Consider the following 21,447-nt stretch of genomic DNA (forward strand, 5'->3'; position numbering starts at 1 on the left):
CCATTTTTTCCATACCAAAAAATACTTCTCTTGCGATTGGTCTTTCAAGAAAGCCGAAATCTTTGCCATTTCCGCCAAATAAGAAACTTTAAAAAACCACTCTTGCAAGGTAGGCAAAGATTCCTTCTTCCAACATTGCCCTACCAACAACCTTGCCGCTGTGATTAAACTTAACATCAATATAGTCTCTTTAGTATCACAATCAGAAACAATACCTAACAAAAACAGTTGTGAGGTAAATTTTACCCTTCTTCTAAAAATTCTTTGAATATTCCACCATATCTTAATCCAAAAAGCTTTTATATTTTTGCATGACCACCAGATATGATAATAAGTAGCATCCAAACATCCACATCTCCAACATTTAGGCTGTAAGTCAGGATACATACGAGACATTTTTTGTGGATCAAGGTGCCATCTATAAAACATTTTGTAAAAATTTTCCCTTAAATTTTGGGCTTGTGTAAATTTAACATTCCTCACCCAAATAATTTCCCAAGTATCTAATAGAACCGGTTCATCAAAATTTTGTGCCCATTTGAGCATACATTCTTTAACTAATTCTACTTCTGAATCCAATTCTACTAACACCCCATAAGTTCTCTTGATATGGGTTCGTCTTTGATCCTTTATTTGTTTTAATAAATTCTCATCTTCTCTAAGCAAACCCACGTTACGATCTATCTTCCACCTCTCCACTATTTGTCTATAATGAAACCATGAATAAATAATATTTTCTTGTATTAAATCTTCCAAAGATTTTAATTGCCAATTTTTACCATCCCATCTAAGTAGTTGTACATAAGAAACGCTATCCATCTTGACTCCTCTCCTTATCCCTTCTATCGCATGCCCCGGTATAGCCCATAGTGGAATTTTAAAATCACTTCTATAATATTTCCTCCAAACCCGAAGTAAAGAAATCCTTATAATATGAGATTTAAAGACCCTATCAACCTTTTTATTAAAAATTAAATAGGCATGCCATCCAAAAAGTAAATCCCAACCCTCTAAGAGGAGTATTTCTACATTTGTTAAATTAACCCAATCACTTATTAATGTTAAAACCACAGCATCATAATACAATTTCAAATTCGGTACCTTGAGTCCACCTCTCTCACGAATATCCTGTATAATTTTAAGTTTTACTCTTGGTTTTTTCCCTGCCCAGATAAATTTGTTAATACCTTTCTGCCATTCATTTAAATTAACCTCATTCTTTAAAATAGGTATCATTTGAAATAAAAAAAGAAACTTTGGCAAAACATTCATTTTGATCGTCGCAATTCTTCAGCCAGCAAGCAATTTATAAGATAGATTGGATGCACCAATCATAAATCAAAATTTTACTTCATGGTTTGTTGAGCAAGCCATGGTAGCCCAGTTCATGCCCATTGCTAGATTACTGTGGATGGATTCACAAACTTGCTAAACTGAAAGCAAATAAACTACTTTATGGCTGAGTATTGTATGAGAACCCAGTCATGTTCTGTTCTCTGTGGAGTGAATCCCTCTGTTCTCTGAGGAATTCTTTAGACAACACAAACTGCTAAGTATGTACCAGCTGAATTGACCAAATACATTGACAATATGTTGTAAGAATGGAATGAATTATTATCTGTGGTAGTTGCCCTGTTTATACAGAAAGCTTTATAATGTGCAATAGTAAGGTCAGCGATTAAATTGTGTGCATTTTTGTGAGAAGCAGTTTTCATGCAAGAGACTCTCTTTGGCACTGTGATTTTGGCAGATGCATTGATCCATAAAAGCACGGAAATTGCTGTGTTTAGCATAATCCCAAATACCACTGTGAGAGGATTTATTAACTGCTCACAGTTGCCAGCTGAGATTAAACCAATTCACAGCCATCTATGGAAGGCCTAGGATTGGATTTATATTGTTTGAGGGTCAATACTATATGCCTTTCCTTTTCCCCGAAATACATTTAATATGACATCCTGAAGGGGCTTTGGATGAGATCAGGTCAAATCAGTGAGATTATATCACTATATTTTCATCTTTTTCTTCCTTTAAGGAATTCTAGGACAACTGATAACATCATGACCTTCAATTTTATATGCAACAATCTTTTATATATAGGTTATGCTTTGGAAATTTTTTTTGTCTAAGGTAATCCACTGAGCCTTGGGGTGAGGGAGATTGCACAAAATAAACAAAATAAACTACTTTGGCAGAAGAGGGAATATAAAAGTATTCATGCCTAAAACATATGTTCCCTATAACTTTATAATAGTTTTGTTTATGATATTGAATTTGCCAATGAATTGCTCAATATTAAATTCACAGATTTCAGTTCACTTTTATATCCCTCCTTTTAGATATTACCAGTATACACTATGTACTGTTGGGAAACACCCAGTCAGATAGGGAGGAGGACTCAAGTGGGGAATTAGCCTTAAATCATTGTGCAGCTGCAAGAAATCAGGACTGACACACACACACACACACACACACAAACACACCCGGTTCCATGGAACCTTATCTATATCTTCTCAAAGGAAGGCAAGCAGTCTGGTGAGATTCCTATATTATAGTTAGAATACAATAAAATAGTTATCTTGAACTCTGCATGTATGGATTTGACTGCTTCTAACAGTATTTATTTGTCAAATTTAGCTACTGCCCATCCCACTCTCAGAGTGGTCCCGGATGTACAGTTAAAAGAATAAAAACATAAAAACTATATAAAAAGCATGCCTAATGGTAAAAGGAGCCAAGTGGAAACAAAATTAAATTAATTTTTGCATGTAAGTTGCATGTAATTCAATTGAAAGTAATCAAAAAAGCAAGGCTCATTGCAAAGGCATTTACATACATTTTCATGAAAGTTCTTTTGTCCAGCACATTACGGATGGCTTGATAAAAGAATTTTGATTCAACTCTATATCAAATCAAAGCTTTGCAGTGTTTTATCAATGCATATTTGTTTGGGGGATGGAAGGAACTGAAACAAATTATAAAATTTAATTTTTTTTAAATTGGGACAAAAGATTATTATTAATGGCACCAGTTCAGTCTTAGAAACAAGATAAGAGGCTTATTTATACATTAAAATATTAGGTATAAAGTGGACAATCTGTACAAGATCACACATGTACTTCTTTCATCTCTTCCTTGAGTGAGAAGATCTGGAGGGGAAATGTGTACAATAACAGATTGCAAATATATTAAACTTTACTAAAGTAGGATGAGTTCATGCAATAGACTTCTACACTCAGTGCAAAATGGACCAAATAGGAGAAGGATAAGAACTAGAAAAACTGGACACAAGTGAGCATGAAAGTCTCTTCCGCATGCTTGCCCATTTATGTTCTTAATTGAACAAAGATAGGGTGATTCAGAATGACAAAATATGGCAAGAAAGGCACATGAAGATTTTGGAAGGATCACTGCCCTGCCTTTAATGATGACCTCTAAGTGATTTGTTTTGTTTTGTTTTGTTTTGTTTTGTGGGATGTTCTAAGAGATGACCTTAGGTTCTTCCCACTTTCCCTTTGGTCCCACTTTAGAGTAAATGCAGTTTAATATTTAGTCACAAAACTGTACTTAGCCAGTAATACTGGCTGTACTCTAGAAAGTGTACAGAGAAGTCTAGTTTAATGAAGAGAAAGATGAGGGATGACATGATAGCATTGTTCCAATATCTCAGGGGTTGCCACAAAGAAGAGGGAGTCAAGCTATTCTCCAAAGCACCTGAAGGCAGGACAAGAAGCAATGGATGGAAACTAACCAAAGAGAGAAGCAACCTAGAACTAAGGAGAAACTTCCTGACTGTTAGAACAATTAATCAGTGAAACAACCTGCCTCCAGAAGCTGTGAATGCTCCAACACTGGAAGTTTTTAAGAAGAGACTGGACAGCCATTTGTCTGAAATAGTATAGGGTTTCCCGCCTGAACAGGGGATTGGACTAGATGACCTCCAAGGTCCCTTCCAACTCTATTATTACTATCAATCATCGCACAGTCAGCCAGATGTTCAGACTGGATTTGGCATTTTGTCTACCTATCGAGTCCTTACCCAGGCTATTATTATTATTATTATTATTATTATTATTATTATTATTATTATTATTATTATTCTGTTCATTGGAACAAATTGTTGCTTGGAGCTGATTTAATTTTCAGGCACCCTGTTGTTTTTTTAAAATGCAGTTTGGGCAGATATGAATGACATGGTTGCTCTAAAACAGAAGCTAAAGCTTCTAAATTGTTCAGTGAAACTCTGTCAATCCATCAAGGGCAGGAGAAGCCAATGTTCACAGATGCTTATTCTCATAAAACTAAACAAAGCTTTAAGATGCTATATATGAACACATCCACTATCCTGGATCTTTTAAATCTTTAAACCTCACACTGAGAGGTGAAATCATTCTTGCTGGGCTTAGAATAGCCAATTTTAGTATTCAGAACATCTGATATAAATAAGAGGAGCATTTCATGAAAAAGAAGAAAAGAAATTGGAAGATGGAAAACAGAGGTTGTTGTGAATGTCAAACATCTCCCTTTGCAGTGCTGAAACTTACTTCTAGTGATGTTTGGCATATATGGAACAGTAAAGCTGCTAAAAGAATAACTTGTTCCTCTCTAATGGCATATTTAGTTCGTCTTGAGTAATAAGGAATGCAATGAAATGCAACATTGAGCAAAATATTGAACTAGAGATATTGGGAAAGGTTTACACAAATGGAAAAGGGACAATAGCTGTATATCCTGTTACATTTCACTGTAATTAATCCCAAATTGCTATTATCTTGTGTAAGATGGGTGGGTGGGCTAAAGTCCAAGGAGCAAAAGGAACAGAGCAAAGATGAGGGAAAAACAAGTAGCAAAGTGAACAAAGGCAATTTGGCATTGATTCAGAAAAGCCAAATCTCTATCCCCACTTCCAAATGCTTGCAGTACAATCATTTATTAGTGTATAACTTATAGTAGTGCTCTCTGTTCTGGCAGCTTGAACACCATTTTAATAGCAGAATCCATTCAAACACCTGCAGTCTTTTGTTTTTGTTTGGAAAGTTGTAGAGAAACTAAATATGCTATACGATATGTTGATTCAAAGTCAGTATGTATTTATGTACCAGTATGTACTGGAGGTTTTTAAGAAGAGACTGGGAGTCATTTGTCTGAAATAGTATAGGGTTTCCTGCCTGAGCAGGGAGTTGGACTAGATGACCTGCAAAGTCCCTTCCAACTTTATTATTATTATTATTATTATTATTATTATTATTATTATTATTATTATTATTATTGCTACTACTACTACTACTACTACTACTACTACTACTACTACTACTACTACTACCCTGGGGTATCATATTAGCAGAATACAATAGGCTCTGGGTGTGGCTAATTAGAGAGGGAATAGTCTCTCTTAACAGGGGTTTACTTAGTTCATAGCAGCCCCTATTGGGATCTAAAGGGTAAATTAAACTGGGCTATTATCAGGTTGGCAGCTGAGGGATGAAGAGCAAATCTCAGATCAGGCAAAATTTTAGCTTTTTCTTTATGCATCAAACACATTCACATTTTAAAAAGTAAATGTTGACATACAGAGAAAACTAAATTGGTTCATGTTGGCATGTGACCTGTTTGTACAGCTATGAAGCTCCAACACCCTAGTAAGTCTCATTATAGACACTTATTCTGAGTCTTCCTTGAAATCCTTCTTTTTCTAGTGCTCAGCTATCATTTTAATTTCCCCCAATGGTTCTGATATAGTACAGTTACAGGGCCCTTTGGGAAATTGGTTTAAGAAACAACCATCTCTGCAGTTCAAAAGTTGTGAGTGCTCCATTCCTGGAGGCTTTTAAGAAGAGACTGGACAGCCATGGGTCTGGAGTGGTATAGGGTCTCCTACTTGGGCAGGGGGTTGGACTAGAAGACTGCCAAGGTCCCTTACAACTCTGTTATTCTGTTATTCATATCCATTAGAATAGAGTTACAGTTGAGTAGGTCATCAGAAGGCTTTGCTAATGGTCCTCTTGAATCGAATCAGCCCAGGGCATAGTTAGGACTGATGATGCTTTTGGAGCAGGCTACAATATAAAATAAATACCCCCCCCCAGATCTACCCATTTGGCTGCTACAAGTTCTGATCATTTAGTCGATTGTGAAGTCATCCATTACCAGGTCTCCTAACCTTTTAGGACACGGGTGTCAAACTCGCGTCGTCATGTGACATGTTGCGACATATCACAACTTTTTTCCCATTGCCAGCAATGGGGTGGGTGCGGTTTTGGCGTGACGCATCCGGCCCGTGAGCTGGCAGTTTGACACTCCTGTTCTAGGATGTTTATTCTTGCCTCAGTTTATCTTTACCCTTTGTTTTAGTGGACAGGCAAGCATATTTCCAAACAAAACTGTGATCTGCAACTGTTCACATTTTAAATTATTTGTTTCAAAAAATAATGTCCAAGAGTCTACATATGGCCAAAGGTATTGTCGGAGCTTCAGATTATGTTTGAGGATGATACATTGCTTTATATTATGCTGGTCACTTTCTATTTGTTTCAATTAAAGTAATTTTTGATATAAAAATAAAATAACCTGGCAGGTACCAAGGACATTGTCCATGGAGAGACTACTACCCAGTTGTGAGTCCAGGAGCTACTTGATAATACTCACACATAAAATTGAATAGAACATTTAGCCCTCTCTCTCCTAATAAGTCACCCCTATAGTAAAGCAAAACTCAGCAGCACTTTTTCGTGCGACTGCTGATAAAAACAGGATCGCCAACATGATCGCTAACATCTGATAATGGATATGGCACGGTTTGAAGAAAAACATAATGAATCCCTATAAAGGCCTGACATTTCTACATAGGTCTTGCATTAACACTTTACTAGAGTTCCCTCCTTGCCCTCAAGCAGTTAAATGATATGGCCTCCAGAAGACCCTTTGCTGAGGGTTTTGTCAAATTAAAGTCAGTGCTGGCTAGATAGAATCATCAAGCTGGAAGGGGACAGTTAGATGATCAAATCCAACCGTGCTCTGTGCAAATTACAGCACCCTCAACAGATGTTCATCCAGCTTCCATTTGATTATATCCAGCAAAAGGGAGTTCACTTCCTCAGATGTGTAAATGGCATGGTAACATGCAACTCTATCTTTTTATTGCATTATTAGATTTTAAGATTTGATAACAGCTTTCAAAATGTCTTCTTGAATCCTACCGTTAGGTAATCTCTGGCAGAAAATATGTGTTGCTTGAAGGCTACAAGAGTTTAATGGAAGGAGTTTAAATGCTGGACAAGCCACAGCTGTGTTCCAGCACCAGAGCTGGCGTGAACAAATATCTCCAGCTGTTCCCCTGAACTTCAACCTGGGGGGCAAGGAACATAAAAATAGGATTATTTTTTTGGTTCCACATCCTTAGCTTTACTACATCAATATGCTGCAGATTGCCAAAGACAGTTATGCCTTTTTAGTAACCCTGAGTAATATGAGGGATTTTTATTTACAGCTTAGTGCCAAATGTTTGTAATTCATTTGGATATTTTAGTTTTATGTGACAAAATCAACAGAACTGAATCCTCCTATTTAAGTCTTCAAGCCAGTTTGGGATGGTGGTTTGTTTTTTTTTTTGTTTTTTTTGAGGACTTAACAGCCCCAGAGAATGAAGGCAACTACAGTAACGAAGTCAGCAAAACAAAACAGAGAAATAAAGAAGAAATAGCATTAGCTTTATGTATTAAAACACGGTTTCCTTGATCCTAGTTTGTTCAAGGCAAAATAGCTGGGTTCACATAAGATGATCAGTTAAAGTTAACCAAGCCATATTTGATTTTGTTCCTCATTTAATACAGCCATTTTTGTTCACAATTGGAAGAAACGTTTGTGTGAATTTAATGCCCTCATTAACAGAACAAAATTATACATTATAGAGAAATTGCTGCAGGAAGCTAATATTCACATATTTATGAATTGCTTGCTGAAGTGTGGATGGCCCCATTTTTTATCCTTTTCCTAACCAATAAAGATATGCTTATTTTAGCACAGGTTGGCTCAGAAATGTAGCACTAAATTAACATGGTAACACGGTACTGAGGATTCAACATTTAACACCAGAATGATTTTACTAATCAAAGATTGTATCCAGCAGGTCTGGGCAGGAGTTCAGATTTGATAAATAGAAAATGATTTGGCAGGTGCAGAAGGACAAACGTAGCACCTCCTGCAACCTCATAAAGCATCTGTGCCTTTGCCCAACATTGTGGGGCAGACAGCTGGGCACAGTGGGTGATACTAGAATCACTGCTGTGTTAAAGTGTTACAGGCAACAGTTACATTTACCCTCCTGCAGGGATATTTACAAGATTGCAATGCATATAGATAGTACTCAACTTACAACCGTTTGTTTAATGATTGTTTGAAATTACAATGGCACTGAAAAAGTGATTTACAACTATTCCTCGCACTTATGACTCTTGCAGCATTCCCAGTCAGATGACTGAAATTTGGCTGCTGGCAACTGGCATGCATTTACAATGGTTGCAAGCATCCTAGGGTCATGTAATTGCCATTTGTGGCTTTCCTAGCCAGTTTCTGACAAGCAAAGTCAATGGGGGAAGCTGGATTCATTTAATAATTGCAGGATTCATTTAGCAACTGCATGCTTAAAAACCATGGCAAAAAAGGTCATAAAATTGTGCATAACTCACTTATCAACCCCCTTGATTAGTACTGGAAATTATGGACCCAATTGTGGTTGTAAATCAAGAGCTACCTGAACAAAAATGGGCAGAGCTTTGACTTTTGTAGCTACCACTTTGGCTTTTTAAAAATACATACTTTGCAACACCCCTGTACACTTGTGTGCTAGAAACCTCCTTTGAAAATCAAATAAAAAGTCCTTCCCAGCCCTTGTTTCCAAAATCATTAGAGCTGCCTTTTTTGGGGGGTGGGGGGTGGGGGGACAAAGTTTCATTACCTGTTGGCCAGTCATTCTATGAAGGAACCATACAATCATTGCTGAAGCTAACTCACTTGGATAAACACTTCTTTAAAGGGCTTTGCACAAGTCTAGCCTTAACCTCTTTTCAAAACCTGGCAATTCTATGGGCATACAGCCTGTAAGTGTGGCATGTGCTCCTAGACTGTCCTATACATTTTGTCGTTCACATCAGTTAATTATTATTAATTATTATTTCCACCTGGAAAAAGCCTCTTCCAAATTAACATGGAGTAATATGATACCCGAAAAGCATGATTCAGCTGCCTGAAATCAGTATATGACCTAGGAGCCTTTTTGCCAACTTTCACTTGGCCAAAGTTACCTCTAAGTTTTGAGTGCCCCACTTCTTTAGGGCAATCTGTATTCCTCCTCTACAAAATTGGGAAAGAGGGAAAGATAAGGGATGCTGCTGATGACAACCTTGAAGTCAGGCTGAGATGGCCAAGAAGGTACAGAAAACTCTGGACTCTTTCCTAGAGTTAGCAGGAAGTTAACAATGCCATCCTTGAAATTTCCTCAGAAATAAAGTAAGAATTTCCATAGGCAGCTTCTGCAACCAGTGTTATAGTCTTCCAGATTGCAGAACCTCTACTGGTAACTGTGAAACCGCAATCATGACATCACATTTGCCTGCAGAGATTTCTCAATCTGGGACTGGTATCTAGTCTGAGAGATGTTTTTATAACGTATTCATTGTAAGCCAAATAAACTGACTTCTCTCGGCATCTCAGTGTTCTTCATTTACCCAAGGAATTATATTTCAATTTTCAAAAACAATATATACAATACTGAAACTCCTAAGCTGGGAGGAAGGATCAGTAGCTTCAGTTCTACTCTACCAATACATATTCATCAAATGCAGGAGAGATTTTCTACAGGTGCACTTTCTCTGTGCAAATGTCTAAGTGACCCCTACTATCAGTTGAATGTGCAGAGCTCAGGAACAGTTGGGAAGTGATCTCTCTCCTGCCATCCAGTTTCCAGAGAGGACAGTCATGGAGATGAAGTGGCCCCCTCTCCAACATTACTGAAAAAGGACTGCAGAAACACATACTGTTATAATTAGTACAGCAATAAAAATAGCTCCCAAGGAGGCCTTAAATAATTCATGGTAAATCAGAGTTCATTCTATTAAATGGATTGTTTATTATTGTGCATGACACACAAAAAAGGAGTTTTTACATGATGCTTAGGTGATAACAGACCTTTTTCATATTGGAGGGAAATCGGGTGGAGTGGGGTCTCTTTGTGAACTCACAACCATTATGTCACAGTGTTTTCCACAACGGTTATTTGGTAACAGCTGTCTCGTGTTCCTTTCTGACAAAGCTGTGGTGGAGCTGAAGACCACCTTGGGGTGAACCATAACCGTTGCTTTGGCAACAGTTATTCAGCACGTGTTCGATTGTTCCACTGCTTTTCCTGGGGTATTTGCAGGTGGTGGGAGGCTGTTCTCAAAGAGGGGTCATAACCTTGCAGTCTTTTCAGATGTTGCAACAAATTGGGGACAAAAACATTTTCCTTTTTCAAACTGATTAAGTAATTCTTACTATATATCACTGAGGAGACAGCTGCAACTCATAGTTGGAATCTATTTTGAAAGTATTGGTCACAATTCAACAAAAAGCGATGCAGACTAGGCTACTTCACGATAAGAGAGCCTGGGCAGTCACTTTTGTTCACATTATATCCACATGTTCAAACCGTGGAACTTTTATGTTTCATGGTCATAACTATTGCAAATCACTTCAAGGGACATTTTCAAAAAAATTATTTATATTTTCCAGCTGTGCCTATGCATACTGCAATTTCATTTAAAAAACTTCTAACATCAATAATATGGAAACCAAAAACAAAATAGCAAACTGAGAACTGAAAAGATGCAGTAAAGCTAGAAAAAGTAAACTTATCATGATCTATTGGCACCAATAAGATGACAAGAGTAGCATTGCCACCCTAAAGATAGTAATTTCCAAATTACAGAGTTCACCTTTTATTTTTCAGTTATTTTTCACTCTTGGGCAAATGCTGGGACGAACAGTCAAATCCCCCCATCTTTAAAAGTACATTTGTAAGACTTTTTTTAAAAATGTAACAACTTTAAAATGTATGGACTTCAACTCCCAGAATTCCCCAGCCAGCATTCTGGGAATTAAAGTCCACATATCTTAAAGTTGCCAAGTTTCAAATACATTGCTCTCTACTTTAAAGACAGATTTTTTAAAAAAAATCTCCTTAGGCCCTGATGTTAGTTCCAGAATCATTTTGGGGAGATGATGCTGGTGGCTGCTCTATTTCCTTTCCTTGGTGCTTTTTTTGAGACTACTACTTCTTATGCACTCCCACGGCTACCTGCCCCTGTGCCCACTGGAAGATTTACAAGGCTGGCATCAGAAGAGCCATTAAGCATTGCTTGCAGAGGTGCAAGTCTTCTTGCACAGAGCCTTCAATTATTAAGCTTAAATTGTTTATTACTGTTATTTCTTTTCCTTTCTACGAGGAGAGCCTTGAAAAAAAAAATTTGCTTAAGGTCACATCATAGTCCTAATAATAACTATCATTATTACCATTGTATAACAATGGAATTCTCAAAATAAGTGACAAAATTAGAATTATTTAACTTTGCCACATTTAATTTGCAAAAAACCTAGTTTTGCTTGGAACCACATAGATATTAAGGCAGAATTTGGGACAATTCCCAAGCTTTAGGTTAAAGTTAGAATTGATCCTACATTACCAGCATTTTTTGAGTACTTTCCAGAAGAAATTATGTAATAACAATAATAACAACAAAGTTTCTATTCATGAATTTGTTGGATGCTATTTATTTATATTTCTTTCTTGAATGGATAGCTTGCCTTATCAATCACTCAAGGTGAATACTAGATGAAATGAAACATTATCTTTACTAAAGCATCTAATAAAGGAAGCTCTGAATGTGATATATTCAGGATACAAATGATTCCATATTAATGCTTACCATGAAACCTATGAAACTTGTAGACATAGTAGACTGTGATCCTATTTCAGAGGTAAGCTCTTTAAAAGATAGGGAACTAACTTTTGAGTCAGTCATAAATTCCTGTTACTTCCACTGAGAAAAATCATTGAAGACCCTGAAGTCCCATACTGGTAACTGTCTGGCAGGAAACCTTTTCTTTTAAAGAGAGATCTGGAGGGGCTATCAGAAGCACAAACATAATTTTTGATGGCTCAGGATATGAAATTTGGTAAGGATGGAAACAGGGTTGGATATAGTAAAACCCACCTATCTAATCATCTGTTAAGGTTAGAACTGACCTTGTTGTTACTTAGTTTAGATCCTTAGTAATTACATTTTTGCTTATGTTGAATTACAAGGAAGTAATTGACTCATGTTATAATTGTTTACATTATGCTTGCATGTTCAAAAATTTGTGCCTGTTTATGAACTATGAATAAGACCATGAGTTTCAGTTACTGATTTCATATAATGTTTGCAATAGTGGCAAATATCTGTAGCTCTGGTGCAGGATGAGGGTGAAAGTTCATTCTTCCAGCTTGTGGGTTGGTTTCCAAACTTTTCATTACCAGGCTAGGTAACATCTTCAGTGGAGTTCAGGGGATGTCTGTGTCAGTGCTGTTCTATTTATAAGGGCTTCAGGTGTGGGTGTGTCAAGTGGGGGTCTTGTGATGGGTCAGATGTGAGTCATCAGTGAGTCTTGTGATGGGGAGGTTACATCATGTCAGGGTCATTGAGAGATGAACTGCTGGCGTGGGTTGATTTGGGTTCTGAAGGGTTTGTAGGCTGACTTACAACCCTAAACTTCACTGAAGATGTTACCTAATCTGGTAATGAAACGTTTGAAAACCAGCCAATAAACTCGGAGAACGAACCTTCACCCTCATACACAGAATGTCTCAGTTATGTCGATGCTTGTGACATAATGTACTTGTCTGGATTGCTGGGACAGATTCATATCTCTGAGAGGTTAGAGCTATTTGCAATCCTCAAACCTTGGTGAAAGAGGAAAGCTGTTTAAAGTTCCTTGCTTGCAACAATGTTCTTGCCTTTTCTTTTTTTTTTTTTTTTTACCACTTCATATGGCAGTAAATGGGAGTTACCTCTTCTCATTGAGAAAAAGGTGCATAGGTGATCCCCTTATTTTGGCATTGGAAGCATAAAATCCCACAACAGCTTCTTCCTCCCCCTCCCTGGCAATATAAAGGAAATAATACAAACAACAATTTGCTGTCCGGCTGTAACATCCATTACCTGAGGAAGCTACTTCCCCCAGTCTCCTGTTTAGAGCTGGACCGGTCTTTTCTGGAAAAGAAAACTTTAACTGAGCCTTTCACCAGGGTTGGAGTAGGTAGTGATAGAACCTGGTCCTCTTTTGTGCTGCTTTGGTGTGGCTTAGCTCTTTTACTGCTAGGTCTCTTCAGATGAATTGCCCAATTACTATCTTAGAGTGGCTGCAATGCACTGGGCATTCCTAACTCCCATTGGAATGGTTCATTCATTCAAATGTTGGATAAGTTTCAAATGTAAATACTGAAATCTGATGGCTGCAGGCACATGATATATTTAACTCGGTTACAGAATTAACTTATTTTCTGGGTTCATGCAATACTTTGAACCATAAACTTATCAAATGTCCTGGATTGGCAGAAAATGCTAAGCCATAAACAAAACTAATCAAAGTTAATCTTATCAAAGCATAGCGTATTGTGCTAATAAATTGAAGTATTTATCTAATACTGGCGTGAAAACAGATGCTGGTATATTGTAATGTAATTTTATTTGTCACAGTCAACTTTTTTATTTAAATGAGCTGTTCTGTGATCTGGTTTGAACACAATATAGTTGTGGAAAATGTGCTATGTTATATGATTATTATTAACAGAAAGGCATAGGAGGGTAATTTATATATATATATATATATAACATTGAAATGAGTAGACAGCGCCTTCTACTGCCCAGTTTGGGGAATTTATTGACTTTTTCACACTATCTGAGAAAAACTCATTTATAGACTTCAAAAATGGTCAATGAACTTTAGATTTATGGATTCTTCATTGTTTCTTAATAAATCCAGAGCTGCATTGTCTGAAAGCAAATCAGGGAGATAGGCAGAGCTTCCCAAAGAAGGTAAAAAAAAATGCAAAATTTTCTTATACCATTGAGCAAAGCCATCATTTGTGTAACTTGTACACAAATCTGCCCATAAAGCTAATTCTTTTTCTGTAGAACAAAACTGTAGCTTAATATTGGACAAAAATCAAGGTGTTTTTTTGTTAAGCTACAAAAGTTAAACTACTCAGAAAAAAACATTTAAATTTTATAGAAAGCTACGAATAGAACTTGTTCTATTCTCGTCTGAATTACAGACACTGTGAGCTTTAGATTTTTCTATAAAGTCTAAAGGCAAGTGACCCTTTCATATGCTTAGTCTGTGCTCAGAAAAAGAGAGAACTGGTGAAATCTCATATACATTGTCTTATAAGTTCTACTTTATGGAGTGTAAAATTCGTAGGATGATCTAATATCCTTGTATACTACAGTGTTCTATATATCTCATTGGTCATTATTAAAACATTTTTATTAAAAATGTTTATTTCTTAACAAAAATGAAAACTGATCTATTCTTTCAAAAACAGATACATTGTTAAACCAATATAAATTTAATAATATAAAATGGAGAGGAATAAGGAGCTGAGCAGTTAGGAAGTAGTATCATATAAATGTATGTTTCTTAAAGCTCCAAGCATCCGCTCTTTGTTCTCAAGTGAAAGAGGAGTTGAAATGAAGAATAGTTTGCTTAATGTATATTCTTATGCACCATTATTATCCAAATCAACCTTCTGCAACCTGGAACTGCAATTGCAACCTTCTACTACCTGGTATTATTCAGATGTGTTAGATTATACAACAAAGGTTAAGGTTGCAGTAAACTAAAAGTATCATAAAACAAAAATCTTTCCCAGCCTTGAGGTCTGTTATTATTTACAATATTTATATTTATGCAACACTACTTTTTCAACTGAAATTTATCACCTTATTTTCTGTAACTTAAACTATAAACAGAAAAGATTACCAGAACAAAAATGTAATATTTCAAGCTATATGATAATGAGGGTGTTTGGTTCTCATATATTCCACTGAGTTACAGACTTGTCATCTATCTTTTTTAAAAAGCCAGCAGATAACAGATATAGGCTTTCTCGGGAATGGATTCTACAATTCCAGAACTATAACTGCTAAGGGTCTGCAACAGTGCAACTCTGTGGTTCTACATGGATTTGATGTTATCTGGATATAAGACAGAGCAATAGGAAGCCCATTCTTTGACAATGATTTGGAAAAACTGCTTCAAATCTTGGGCAATCTTGACTATAACACCTCTCTTTTATTTATTGAAGGATGGTGTCTTTTTTCAGGCTTCTCTGGGAATCTGAAAGAAGACGAAGCTGCTTTAAAATTACAGTGACTCTAAATCAACTTCTTAAACCAGAGAGAAAAGCTTCAATGATTAGCAGACGGTGCTGTGATGTGCTGTGATTCACACGTGTGCTAATTCCAGACTGCATCAACTCTTTTTAAAGCCTAGGTACAAGATAGGTTGGTGTCAAAGACTGACATAGTTAGGTACCTATTGATCAAGAAGGAACCCAATGCAGGGCTGATAATGTAGGAAGACTTTATTTTCTAAGGTTATGGGAACCATGAAAAATCTGATTTAAATCATTGCCACTTTCAATCACTGATTTGATAGATGATTTAACAAAATATATGAAGAGCATAATATACAAAAACTCATCAGACTGGTGAATCAATTCAAAAGCCCCCAATTTGACTCAGGGCATCAAATCAATCTGGCAGTCTGATCTGAAGACTAAATAACCTTTGAATCAAATCTTCACAGTTTCCTAGAAATTTCTGTCTGTGCTCCTAGTTCAGGGTTTCTTGTCTCTGCAGCAAGTTTTTCCTTGCTCAGAGATGTTCACAGGGTGTGATTAAAATGACGAGATGGTTGCAACAATGCAGGTTAATGAGGGCAGATACGATATTGTTGCCATTACGGAAACATGGTGGGATGAAACTCACACATGGAACACACAGCTAGAGGGATTTAAATTATTTAAAAGAAACAGACCAAATAAAAGAGGAGGTGGAGTTGCTCTCTACATAAGAAATAACTACATCTCCACAGAAATAGAGTACAACAATGATAAAAACTGTCTTGAATGCATTTGGGTCAATATAAAAGGGGGGGGAAATGACATTGCCATAGGTCACAGGTCGGCAACCTGCGGCTCCGGAGCCGCATGCGGCTCTTTGAGCCTTCCCCTGTGGCTCCCAGCCTCCTCTGCCTTTGCAGAGAGAGACAGAGACAGAGAGAGGCAATTGCGCTTCCCTGCCTCTCTCTCTCTCTCTCTCTCTCTCTCTCTCTCTCTCTCTCACTCTCTCTCTCTCTCTCTCTCTCTCTCTCTCTCTGTGTGTGTGTGTGTGTGTGTGTGTGTGTGTGTGTGTGTGTGTGTGTGTGTATGTGTAAAAGAGAGTGCACTCACATTGTTCTCCGAGGAGCTGAAAAGCTTTCTAGGCGGAGCTCCTCCCTTTGCTGCGTCTCTGCAGGAAACAGGAAGGGCAGGAGAGAGCTAGCTAGCCCAGCTAGGCTGACTCAGGAATTCTGGGAGTTGAAGTCCATGAGTCATAAAAGAGACGAGGTTGCCTACCCCTGAGATTGTTGAAGAACAACTTGAAGCTTGCCAGGTGAGCAGCAGATGGGGGGGGGGAGAAAGAGAGAGACAGAAAGAGAGAGAGAGAGGGAGGGGGAGAGAGAGAGGAAAGAGAGAGAAAGAAAGAGAGTGGGGGAAGAGGAGTGGCAGACCAAGGGCAGAGAGGGAGGGAGGGAGAGAGACAGAGAAAGAGAGACCCTTTTGACATCTAAAATGAAGATAACACTGCATATATCCTTTTTTTACCTGTGTGTGTATGTAATTTTATTCTCTTAAAGCATTCTCTCGGTGATCATTATTTTAATAGTATGGATATTCCCAAGAGTCATATTTTTACTTTTATTTTTAATGTGTGTGTATGTGTATATATGCACACACATACACAAACACACTCTCTCTCTCTCTCTCTCTCTCTCACACACACACACACACACACACACACACACCTATAATAAAGATAAAAAAGGATATATGCAGTGTTATCTTCATTTTAGATATCAAAAGGGTTTTGCGGCTCCCGGTATTTTGTTTTTGGTGGGAAACGGGTTCAAGTGGCTCTTTGAGTGTTTTGGGTTGCCTACCCCTGCCATAGGTGTATACTACAGACCACCCAACCAAACAGAGGAAATAGATGAACTTTTTGCCAGTCAGCTAACTAAGGTATGTAGGAAGCACATCACAATAGGAATGGGGGACTTTAACTACCCTGACATCAACTGGGAGACAAACTCCGCACCAAGTGGAAGATCAAACAGGTTCCTGGCAAACCTAGCAGACAACTTTGTCTCCCAAAAAGTAGAGAAGGGAACTAGGGGATTAGCCATTTTGGATCTAATTCTCACTAACAGAGAGGAAATGATAGACGGTGTTGAAGCCATAGGAACCCTGGGAGGAAGTGATCATGCAATATTAGAATTCAACATTATAGAAGCACAAGCAATAGAACACAGTCAAACTAGAGTCTTGGACTTCAAGAGAGCTAATTTCAATAAACTTAGAGAGGGCTTGGGAAGGATTCCATGGATGAGAATCCTCAAGGGGAAAACAACTCAAGAAGCTTGGGAAATTTTGAAAAATGAGATACTAAAAGCACAGTCTAGCACAATACCAACAAAGAGGAAAAATAACAGCTCTCAAAAGGAACCAGCATGGCTGCATAAAGAACTCTCTGACAAATTGAAAGATAAAAAGGACAAGTACAGAAAGTGGAAAGAGGGGAACATAACTAAGTCAGAATATCAGCAAATAGCCCGAGCCTGCAAAGATTAAGTGAAGAAAGCCAAGGCTCAAAATGAACTAAGGCTTGCGACCAAAGTCAAAAATAACAAAAAAAGCTTCTTTCAACATGTAAAAAACAAGAAAAAAGTGAAGGAAACGATTGGTCCACTAGTGGGTGGAAGTGGCAAGAAGGTGACAAGCAACAGGGAGAAAGCAGAACTATTTAACTCGTGTTTTGCATCTGTCTTTACACAAAGGGAAAAAACAGACCAACCTATCAAAAATAGTGCCATAAAAAACAAAACAGAAACACAAGTTAAGATAGGCAAGAAAATGGTTAGGGAGCACCTGTCCATCCTAGATGAGTTCAAATCGCCAGGACCAGATGGATTACACCCCAGAGTTCTCAAGGAACTGGCAGATGTAATATCGGAGCCACTTAACTATATTTTTCAAAGATCCTGGAACACAGGGGAACTACCAGAGGACTGGAAAAGAGCTGATGTAGTTCCCATCCTCAAAAAAGGAAAAAAAATGGATCCAGGAATTACAGACCTATCAGCCTGACCTCAATACCTGGGAAGATCCTGGAAAAGATAATCAAACAACGAATCAACGAACACCTAGAGGCAAACAAAGTCATTACTAAAAGCCCACATGGGTTTGTCAAAAATAGATCATGCCAGACAAATCTTATTGCATTCTTTGACCAAGTGACAAAATTAGTCGATCAGAGGAATGCTGTGGACATAATTTACTTGGACTTCAGTAAGGCATTTGATAAAGTAGATCACAACCTACTACTTGACAAGATAGAAAAATGTGGGGTAGACAGAACCACCACCAGATGGATCCGTAGCTGGCTGACCGGCCGTACTCAGCGAGTGGTCCTCAATGGAACTGCATCTATAGGGAGGGAAGTGTGTAGTGGGGTGCCCCAGGGCTCTGTTCTGGGCCCAGTACTCTTCAACATCTTCATCAATGACTTGGATGAAGGGATAGATGGGGAACTCATCAAATTTGCAGACGACACCAAGCTGGCAGGAATAGCCAACACTCCAGAAGACAGGCTTCAGATACAGAAGGATCTGGACAGACTCGAACACTGGGCACTAACTAACAAAATGAAATTCAATGGTGAAAAAAGCAAGGTTCTACATTTAGGCAAGAAAAACCAAATGCACAAGTACAGCATAGGTGGCACCATGCTCAATAGTAGTAACTGTGAGAGGGACCTCGGAGTCCTAGTAGACAATCACCTAAATATGAGCCAGCAGTGTGCTGCAGCTGCCAAAAAGGCCAACACAGTGCTAGGCTGCATTAACAGAGGGATAGAATCAAGATCACGTGAAGTATTAATACCACTCTTTAATGCCTTGGTAAGGCCACATTTGGAATACTGCATCCAGTTTTGGTCACCACGATGTAAAAAAGATGTTGAGACTCTAGAAAGAGTACAGAGAAGAGCAACAAAGATGATTAGGGGACTGGAGGCTAAAACATATAAGGAACGGTTGCTAGAATTGGGTATGTCTAGTTTAACGAAGAGAAGGACAAGGGGGGACATGATAGCAGTATTCCAATATCTCAGGGGCTGCCATAAAGAAGAGGGAATCAAGCTATTTTCCAAAGCACCTGAAGGCAGGACAAGAAGCAACGGGTGGAAACTAATCAAGGAGAGAAGCAACCTAGAACTAAGGAGAAACTTCCTGACAGTGAGAACAATTAATCAGTGGAACAGCCTGCCTCCAGAAGCAGTAAATACTCCAACACTGGAAGTTTTTAAGAAGAGACTGGACAGCCATTTGTCCAAAATGGTGTAGGGTTTCCTGCCCAAGCAGGGGGTTGGACTAGATGACCTCCAAGGTCCCTTCCAACTTTACTATTATTATTATATATACTGTATGTGTTCCACACAGGATGCGTGTAAGAAATAGGCAGAGTTTGGATCACAGGGTTGCAGCCACTATCTTGACTTTTTTTAACGATAACCTGCAGATACTCTTGAATCTGCTTCTCTAGTGTTTCATCCAGGCCAGCTGAGCAGCAAAAATGGAAGAAAGATAAGAATTCAGACATGATTTGCAGATGCAATATGGTTAAATGGTGAGTTAGAGTTTTTGAGGGGTTTGGTTTTATGTATTGGATGAATCCGGCCATTATAGTTTTGTACCACAAATCTAATTTACAGTGATTTAGTTAATAAATTATGACTAAACAAATTGGATTACTATATTGTATTCATTTTGCTATAGTGTGTTTGAATCAGCCACTGCAGTTTCTAAACCATGGCTTATGGCTTAGTATTGTGTGAACTCATCAATTTTGTTCTTTTTCAAATCAAGTTTAAAATTACTTTTCTTCTGCATGATATATGAATCTGATCAGTGAGTTATTGGAGAAAATGTAAAATAGGAATAGAGAAAAAAGGGGGAAGGGGTGGATGAATGGAGTGATAGAAGAATGCAAGAAAGCAAATTGTGTGGTAGAAGAATAGGAAAATGAAGTCATGCTAAGATATATGTTAATACATAATGCATTTGGAGATATGGATTTGTGTGAACAGGAGAGTATGCGGCTTTGATTATATCCCTGTTCATTCATTTCCCCATGAAATTTCCCATCCCCCTTTTATTGGCACAGCAATATGAATGCACCACCATGGAGAAGGTGATTCAACTGAATGCACCACCAGGGAGAAGGTGATTCAATTCACCACCATGGAGAAGGTGTTTTGAATTTGTCCTCTTATGATCTGCCCTGTGGCTATGAAAGGGAAGACACCTTTGTTTTTGATGTCTTCTCTGCAACCACTCTTTGAATCCTGAAGGAAAGACGAAGTGCTTAATTTCTCCTTGCCATCCATGAAGAAGTAACTTGGAGCAATGGAAAAGCAAGCACTACAGATAGAACCTCAGAGATCTGCTTTTGAACCAAACAACACCTGCCATCAAGTTTTGCTTTCAAGGAAAAACCAGGCTGTGCATAAAGAATTCAGTGTGTGCATGTGGAATAACCCATTAAGAGAAAAAGGTAGAGAGAAGTTGTTGTCCCTCATACCTTGGAGTGGCCTATTTGTGTTGAAGGATATATTATTTTTGTTCTTAGACCTTTATGCTCTATCATTCTCTTATAACTAATGGTCAAAGGAGCACAGTAGCTCTCATGGACACTGGGTTGGAGGTTAGCAAGCCTGTGTTTGAGATCCAAGTTCTGCTATGAGAGAGGGTGAGCTCTCAACTTTTGCTCCAGCTTCTATAAATGGGTATCCCCCCTGCCAGGCAATGGTGATATCACTGATTAATCATTTCAACCCATGTGCAACATAATGGCCAAACTGGCTTGTGCCATAAAATGTAAGATAAAATGCACACGTATATGTAAACCCTGTCAAAAAAATATAAAGAACACCTACTAGTAACTTCTGCAACATGACACTTAAAACCTGTCTGAATAAAAAAAAACAGAAATGGAAAAATAAAGCTATTTTGATATCTTCTTCAGGGAATACTAAGGTCTGGGAGAAGCAAAAC

The 21,447-nt window shown here is 37.9% G+C and overlaps 1 long non-coding RNA gene across 2 annotated transcripts in view; it reads right to left on the reverse strand.

Annotated features, from left to right (window-relative positions):
- LOC120308379 overlaps positions 1-21,447 on the reverse strand; it is a 65,100-nt gene that overhangs the window by 28,751 nt on the left and 14,902 nt on the right. The window contains exon 3 of one of the 2 annotated variants that reach the window (XR_005556834.1): positions 7,197-7,345. The exons of the other annotated variant lie outside the window; for it this stretch is intronic. This is a non-coding gene — a long non-coding RNA (uncharacterized LOC120308379). The remainder of the gene's footprint in view (positions 1-7,196; positions 7,346-21,447) is intronic. 2 annotated transcript variants of the gene reach the window in all.

This window comes from Crotalus tigris, unplaced genomic scaffold (assembly GCF_016545835.1).
Source record: "Crotalus tigris isolate CLP2741 ecotype Arizona unplaced genomic scaffold, ASM1654583v1 scf7180000017903.3850313, whole genome shotgun sequence".
Classification (NCBI taxonomy): domain Eukaryota; kingdom Metazoa; phylum Chordata; class Lepidosauria; order Squamata; family Viperidae; genus Crotalus; species Crotalus tigris.